Below are 8,570 nucleotides of genomic sequence, written 5' to 3'. Positions count from 1 at the left end.
CGTCTTTTTTGGCATTTTGAAATGACCTGGCACTATAATGATCATAATATTTTGGAATACAAGTACCTGTCAAAAATAACGGGGGGCATTCAGTAAGTTATGAATGTTATTTTTTTTTTTTTTTTTTTGTATGTAACTTTATAGATTTGCATGCATATGTATTTATTCAATTTAATTTTTATACAATTATCATTAAATGGAACTTTTTTTTGTTTCAGTGGGTTAATCTTTAATTGCGCTTTTCATTTTATCGCCGTTCAGCTTTACGTTTTCAACATTTTTAAAAGCATGAACACAACGCTTTCCTGATGTACTCATTATTGGCGCCTCTTCTTTTTGTCATTGTTGACAAACGAAAATAGGGTTGAAACTTATTTCCAATACGTCACTGCAATGCGTTACAATATTGTCATGTTATCACTGCGGACACTAGTTCGCGCTAGTGACGAAAGCAGCACGAAGGGTGCGAAAGGCGACTAGCAATATATACAGCTAATTTTAAAAATTTGCTACGACACTCCGATTAGATCGAGTTGTATATTGATCGAAATGTTTAGTCCTAACTTACAAAATAGCATACTAAAACTTTTTCTAATTCACCTGGGTCATGAGATACGGGGGTGTAAGTGGGAGGGGAAAAATTTAAATAATTGCAGCAAATGGGGCTATTGGGATCTTTGGGTAAAATTTAATTTAATTCTAATAAAAAATACGCGTCGATTGATACCTCGGTCACCCAAATCCGAAACCTGGTTCAAAAGATAAAAAAATTTGAAATTTTAAGTGGACTTCTCAAAGTGAAATGAAAATTCAGTTTGTTTGTTTGTCTGTTTGTATCAAAGTGTCTGGAAGTACTGTACAGTAGTGAAGTATAATTTCAAAATAATTTGTGCAGCTCTTTATTGTATACTGATCGAAAGGTTTAGCTAATAAAATGGCAAACTAAAACTTTTGCTTACTCATCTGTTTCATGAGATAGAGGGGTGGAAGTGGGAGGTGAAAATTTTTAATGATTGCAGCTAATAGGGTCGTTGGGGCCTTTTGGTAAAAATTTGTATTTTTGAAAAATTCATATCAAAAATACGCGTCGATTGATACCTCGATCACCCAAATCCAACAACTAGTTTAAAAGATAACTAAATTTGAAATTTTTAGTGGACTTCTCAAAATGAAATTAAATTAAAGTCAGTTTGTTTGTTTGCTTGTTTGTATGCTTGCATCATAGCGCTAAAAAACTTAAATGTACTGATGGGGATTTATTCCTTTTCGAAAATCTATAAAAGTTTGTTCTACGGCTTTTAAAAAAAAACCGTTAGTTTAGCGGGAAAACGCTAAATCCAGCTAAAATTGAAACCCCAGCAGTTTCCAAAGAAGCTACAGATATGTCCAATATATCGTTGGAAAGGTATTTTTAAAGGCTTTTAGGCCTTTAAACTTTTTTTTATAGTACTCAGGTAACATTTTACAGGTGAAATAATGTTTTTTCCTTTACATTTTGGCGATTTATGACACAAAGGCTCTAAAGATTTTTAATTGTGTTCAATATATTTTATAACGTAAAATTTCGCGTTTTTTGGTATATGATACATACATTTTGGCTGAGGGGTTTGGAAGATATTACCTGTTAACTGAATATATACATTTTTCGGTCGGTCAAAAATCACGTTTTAGTACGAAAAACATTTTTGTTTAATTAGGCTTGTCTTATACATCCTGAAAAAAATTGGTTCAAATCGGTCCACCATATCATATAGCTGCCATAGGAACGATCGGTTAAAAATCAAGTTGTACTATAAAAAACTTGTTTGTTTCTTGAGATATCTCAACCAATCTGTCAGAAATTGCATTTAAGGTGCTCTTAAGCATTCTGACCAAATTTGGTTCAAATCGGTTTACTATATCATATAGATTCCATAGGTACGAACGGTAAAAAAAATCACGTTTTTGGAAAAAAAAACTTTTATTTTTTGAGATCTCAATCTGACAGAATATGCATTTCTGACATAACATTGTGTGACGACCAATATTCAGTTTAATTTATAAATTTAAAACAAAAATAAATAAATTACCAAAAAAAAAATTTCATTCGGCACTGCGTAAAAACTGATTTTTATGTAATAAGAAGCTCAACCTTTTTGCGCATGGTGCAGAATGTTATTTTTTTTTTGTCATTCTATCGTTCAAATTTTGTTTTTTTTTTTTTTCTTTGACTTAATTATAATGATTAAAGTTGGGTTTTTTATAAAATTACTCAATAGTAATCATTCACAGGCGCTCCACAAATCTCTAACAGTGCCAAAGCAACCCAACGGCAATTGTTTGTGTTCCTTAAAAGCCGCAACCAGGGTCTACAAAAATTGTTGAGAGATTTTACAAAATGTAATATTTATTGAATTAGATTTAACTATTTTATAAATTGAATAAAAATGCATAAAATACATTTTTAATAATTTTGTTAATTTTGTAAAATATTCCTTAAGGCCTGACTCCAGCAAGCCCGGAAATTAAAATTCCTGTCAAACTTCATATAAAAAAACGAAAAAATTCCTGGCAAAGTTTTTTTTAGCACAAACAAATGTATTAGCATTTCAATAAAACCATGCGATATTCATCGTTTATTATTCGATATTTTGAATTTTTTAGGAAATCGAGAAAGTATTATCACTAGATTACACAAAAATGCAATAAATAAAAGGCGCTTAATTTGAAACGATACAAAAATTATACAAAAGGAAGTGGTTATAGCTAAATAATACAATAAGTGGTGTGCAACATAATTGGAATTATCAGAATTTCAGACTGTTGCGCTTGTAGCACTTGCACTTTGTCTCCAAACATTCGTTGTTCCACAGATGATTCTAATGCTGTTTTCTTTTTTTAATGTGAGCAAACAGAACTAGTGAGTCCTTTTTTACCAGGGGGCATATTGCATCACAACCTGCTCCTGAATATTCCGTACCCTTTTAAAACCTATTTTCTCAGGCGCTTCGCAATGGTTTTTCTGAATGGTTTTCAATCCGAAAGAGTTGGAAAACCCTTTGCACATTTTTAATTCTCTTTTAAGCAGCGAAATGATCTCCAAATCCTTCAATTTATTTTATCAAAATATTTTAATTTCAGTTGTCAAACTAAATGCAAATGCTTTACAATGAGAACAGGATGTTACATAAATACTTATCGATAGCACCGATTTTTTCTATAAATGTACATTAGTGAGGACAGGGCATTAGCTGAAATTGTCCAGTTGACATTTAAAATGCTTGAAAACTTAAGCTTACAGTAAATTATTACTGGCACTTCCCAGTAGTTTCAGATTTCAAGGACAAGTTGTGGAATCCATGTGGGCTTGTCCCTAATCGATAGGGAAAACCTAGGGACATGGTATGAAAAACGTTGAGGACTTTAACATTGTCATGTCCTAGGATTGAGGACAGAGGACACCTCCCTAGGTATTCCCTAACATAGTCCTCACGAAAACGTTAGGGACTCCTCGTGGAACTCTGCCGAGAAATCCCTAAGCATTCAAGTGAAAAAAAAAAATATTTTTAACTTTTTGATGTTTTTTTTTAATTTTTTGTTCGCTTTTTTTATTTTAGAAATTAAAACTACATGTTTGATACTTTGACGATGGGCGTGTATATTTATTTAATTTTATTTAAGAAGACTGTTTAGAGCGGGACTCGAACCCGGGAACCCAAACTGAATAGGTCTGCTTGTGGCAAGTCGGCGACTCTAACCATTACGAAAGAATTAATTTTGAAGCAACCGATGGAAAATTTCCGAGTTATATAAATGTTACTTTAGGTATGTTTTATATAATTAATAAATTAATTCAAAATACATTTTATCAAGTTTTAAAAAATAATTTAAATTACATCAATAAATTTAAAATTTTATTTAAGCTATCCAAAATATTTTTGTTATTTGATAGCATTGCTTACATAGTTTCAGAAACACCACCAATTGGGTTGCTTTGAGAGTTTTGTAGAACACACATTCCTATGAGCAATATAACTTCGTAGTTAAATTAGTATTTGTAGTCATTTCAAACTTTACATAAGCTAAAATTCTTTCGGAGACCAGCCTTTCTTGCGCATTCAGCATACTTACAAGATCCCTTAAAAAAGATTATACAGTAGAATGAGTCATTTTTTTTTTTTTTTTTGTGACAAAACTGTTTTCAAAATCGTAATCTACGATTTTGCTCCACTCTACCGACTCTATTATACAGGACTAATTTAGTAATTTTGTACAACCCAAAAGCACAAAAAATCCGTTGTTGAGAACATAGAAATGAACAATGGTTGCTGTTAAATGTAAAATTATAATATTAAATTAAATTGTTTTTTCAATTTAACTACGCCCTCGGCCAGTAAAAATTTACTGTATGCTTGAATTTTCAAGCATTTTGATTGTCAACTGGAAAATTTCTACTAAAAGTACAATTGATATAAAAAGTAGTTGAGACAGAATTGAAGCATTTTCAAAGTCATTTACTGTAGACTTGAATTCTCAACTAAATTTATAAACAAAAAAGAAGAGAGATTTCTGTTCGGTTTTATTCTCTGCTTTGTCCGTTTGTTTTTGCATTTTATATGAGTATAATCAAATCATAATTCAATGATGGGCAGTGGCGCGGTGGTTTGGGTGGCCGCTTCAGTCTCAAAAAATGGGAGTTCGAATACCGACACGGGCAGAATTGAAAATTTAATTTAAAAACGAAAAACAAATAACTTAAGCATTTCAGACGCCTATCGCTTCTTACCTCTAAGCTCCAATCCAGAAAAAAATTATAAATAGAATATATATCCAAGTAAAAAACAAGAAAATTAAATATCTGCTCATTTTTTTTATTTGCAATAGTTATTTTGTTCTAGCGAAATATCCATCTACAACGTCTTCACGATTTTTCGCCCCACTTGGTACCAGGGAAGTTGCTAGCTAAGGGTAATGCAGCGACGTACCGCTCGGTACGTTTTGCGGACATGTAGAGGAAAAATTCGTTAGAAAATTTATATGAAAGTGCTCCATGTGCTACTCTGTACTGTACCAATTCCCTAGCTAATTCCCTAGGTTTTCTCCGGTCACCCGAGCCACAGGGATATTACAAAAGTAATCAACATAAAAAATGCACTCAAACATGTGCCAAAAATAACGTGCTTTCTTCATACATTGAACACATTCCAATAGAAAAAAATAGTTTTTTATTGCTTTTATATCGTATCATCTATTGATGATACAGCGTTTTCGAAAATAAATAAAAGGCCCAATTCATTCCACCCTAATGTACATATGTGCCTTCAAATACTATATGTCTATTGTATCTTAGAGTCTGGATACAGGATATCCTACAGTCGAGTGCGCTCGAGTGTAACCTTTCCAGCATGTTTTTTGTGAAATTGACAGGAAACATTTTTAAACATTGAGTTCTCGCTTTGGCGTGAGTAAACAAAAAAAACAGTAGGAACAGGTAAGTCCAGGTATGTATGTGCCTATCAACTAACATATTTTTCGATGTTGTATTTTTTTGCCCAGCTTTGTTTTATTTATTTTTAGAATAACCTTAACAAGAGTTGTTGTGCTTCGTGGATCCGTTATTTTGCAACACAAAGCAATAAAAAGAAGACTTAAGTAAAAATTAATTTACTTAAGTGTGCATGTTGATAAGAACTTAGTATCGAGCCCTATTTGAATAAATAACGTAAGTGCCATTTTTCCGAAATTTGTTTTTTGATGCAATTTAATTAATTAATAATTAATTTAATTTGCATTGTACGAGTATATATTTACGAAGATATTGACCTGTTAATTATAATGTAAGCGACAAGCGGCATACGAAACACGACATACGATTACTCAAAATTACTCTCTCCTGTAAAATTTGCTTTTTGGCGCGTACGTTATTTATGCAAATAAAGCTCGATATTTTTTATGTTGCAAAATTTGTCCAGATTAAAAAACGCGCTTTTCTGGTACAAAATAAGTTTCTTTTTTCTCAAAATGAAGGAATCACCACATTACCACCACATCAACAATCACCATTAATGCAGAAAATTTAAACAGAGTTTTCATATTTTAAAATTTAAAATACATACGTGTATAACAGAAAATTTAAAAACAAAGTCGATCAGATCAGGCGATACTTTTTAGGCCATCATGGAAACGCAAAATATTCATACAAACTTAAGTCGAAAGAAATATACTATAGTGCAGTCCTAACCTTTCGTTAACTCAATGCCCTTGAATGCAAAATCAAAGCCACAACATGCGCTCATTCGTAGTAAGTACACAAATATGCATATGAAATCTTTTATATGAATCAGCTTTTTCATGTGGAGAAAAAAAACAATTCCTAAGATTTGACACTTAACCTTTTGCTTTTGGTATGGTATTTTAACTCCAATAGCTTTCACGTAACAATAGCTTGGGCAACCTTTTAGCTGTTCTTGTTGTATTGGCAGGGCTGAGCACTAATTGCGCTTTGTTTTGTTTCATGACCCTAAAAATAGTACCAATCCACATGTTGAGCATAAATTGTTGGCCTCTGGGTGCTGTGTGGAAGACAAGAACAAACTAGTCGACACTCACAGCCAATTCACTGAAGTCATTGACAACTAACAAGGTAAACTGCAAGACGCCATCCGTTCCATGCACATGCATATAGTCATACATTTTAACTCAAAAATGTATGCCCTGTTGCGACGGGCACTTTTTAACTAACGGTTAATTGTGCCATTCACACAATTTACATCGGATGTCAAACAAAATTTTCATAGCTTTTGATTCACAGAGTCTGGTCACACTATGAACAATTTAATACAAAAATGCATTATAAAAAACGATCGTCTGACCGGGGAATAATGGATATCATTGAATATAGAAGATGATAAAAAAGTTCTGATTTTGTGTAATAGTGTCTTGAATTCAATAAAAGCCTTAATCGGCAAGTCGAAGACTATGACAGTTGCAAAGAAAATACGATCCGTACGCTTACTATAAAAATGTTTTGGGTTGAAAGCCACCAGTACTTTGTCCTGGATAGCTGAATCGCACAAATCAAAAGCATCTAAGGCTTCGATTCTTAGGTTCTAGCCATAAAGTAAGATGGATATTAGTTGAGATTTGGTTACAGACAATTTTAATTTATTAGTCAGAAAACTTTTTGTCACATATAATTCTCTTAGTAATACTTACATTTTGCAAATAGCGCATGACCACATTTTCTTTAAAACCTAGGTTGTTAATTCGTTTTATGTTCTTAAGCTTTATTTTATATAGTTGGTCAGTATTATAAAATAGGTTAAAGATAACAATGCATTTTGACTTTTGGGTTTAAGGAGTAGGCCATTACGAAGTGATCATTTGCCCATACCTGCGTACGCCCTTGATTACCACTGTAAAGTCCAGATTGGCCAAAATGTTTGAAAATAATATGGGAACTTCTTCATATTAAAAAATCTGTACTCGCAAAATATAAAAACTTTCAATCGAACTATCGAACACCAAATTTTTTAGTTAACCCCCATTTGAAGAATTTTAAGACTGCGGACGGTAGTCCGCGCTAGTGACGAAAGCAGCACGAAGGGGGCCAAAGGTTACTAGCAATATACATTTACAGGAAGAATGAAAAATTTGTTAAGACTTTCCGATCAGTATATAAATACTAACGAATTCTGAAAGCTTATTTAATATAACTACTATAAAAATACTAAGATTTTATACTAATTATTTTAACAACGTTGTTGGGCATATTCTGCTGTTCTGGCGCTCGTAGTGGTGGCCTCTCTGACTAGAGCATTAATTATTACGCGCTAGGAACCTTATTAGCACTATTGTGCATATCCTGCGCCGGTGCAAAATAATAACAGTGGCGGCTAATGGCAAATATGACGTATGAGCAACAATTGTTATAATTAAAATTAATGATAAGGAAGACAAGTTTGATGCAGATTATTTAATAAATCAACCAATAGTTGTGCGTACTATTTATTTTGGGTTGCCATTGCCTTACCTTGGGTGAAAAATATTATATTGAACGATGACAGCGTTAGCACGGAGCTTGATGTAGAAGACATGCTTCCATATTACACTTTACATAAGTGTTCGTGTACGAGCCGCAAAACCGGCTGAAAATTAGCAATAGGTCAAATGAAAAACAGCACGTAATAAAGGCCAAAAATAAGTTACAACTAATGTTAATCGTGACTCTAACGGGAAAAGGACGCGACAAAGGCTGCTCTTGGACTTTGCGTGTCGCCCTTGCCGTCGCTTGTTGTCATTGTTGTGGCTCCTTTTGACGTAACTTCAAAGTCGTCACACAGCAAGTTCAACATTTGGCAAACACAAAAAAAAAAAATTGCTTCGAATCAATGAAACAAATGTCAAACTACCAAAACAAAAACAAGAAGAACAGCGAGTCTAACTGAATGCGTTGGTTGTTGTTTTTAGCGTTTCGTTTCGATTGACGTATTTTATACTTGTCATTGAAATTTTTGATGAACTTGCTATTATTGTTTTTATTGTTGCTGTTGCTCGTGTTGTGAATGCGCGCGGAACGGTCGTCCGTTGCG

This window comes from Drosophila innubila, chromosome X (genome assembly GCF_004354385.1).
Source record: "Drosophila innubila isolate TH190305 chromosome X, UK_Dinn_1.0, whole genome shotgun sequence".
NCBI classification, from domain to species: domain Eukaryota; kingdom Metazoa; phylum Arthropoda; class Insecta; order Diptera; family Drosophilidae; genus Drosophila; species Drosophila innubila.
This window is presented reverse-complemented; position numbering follows the sequence as displayed.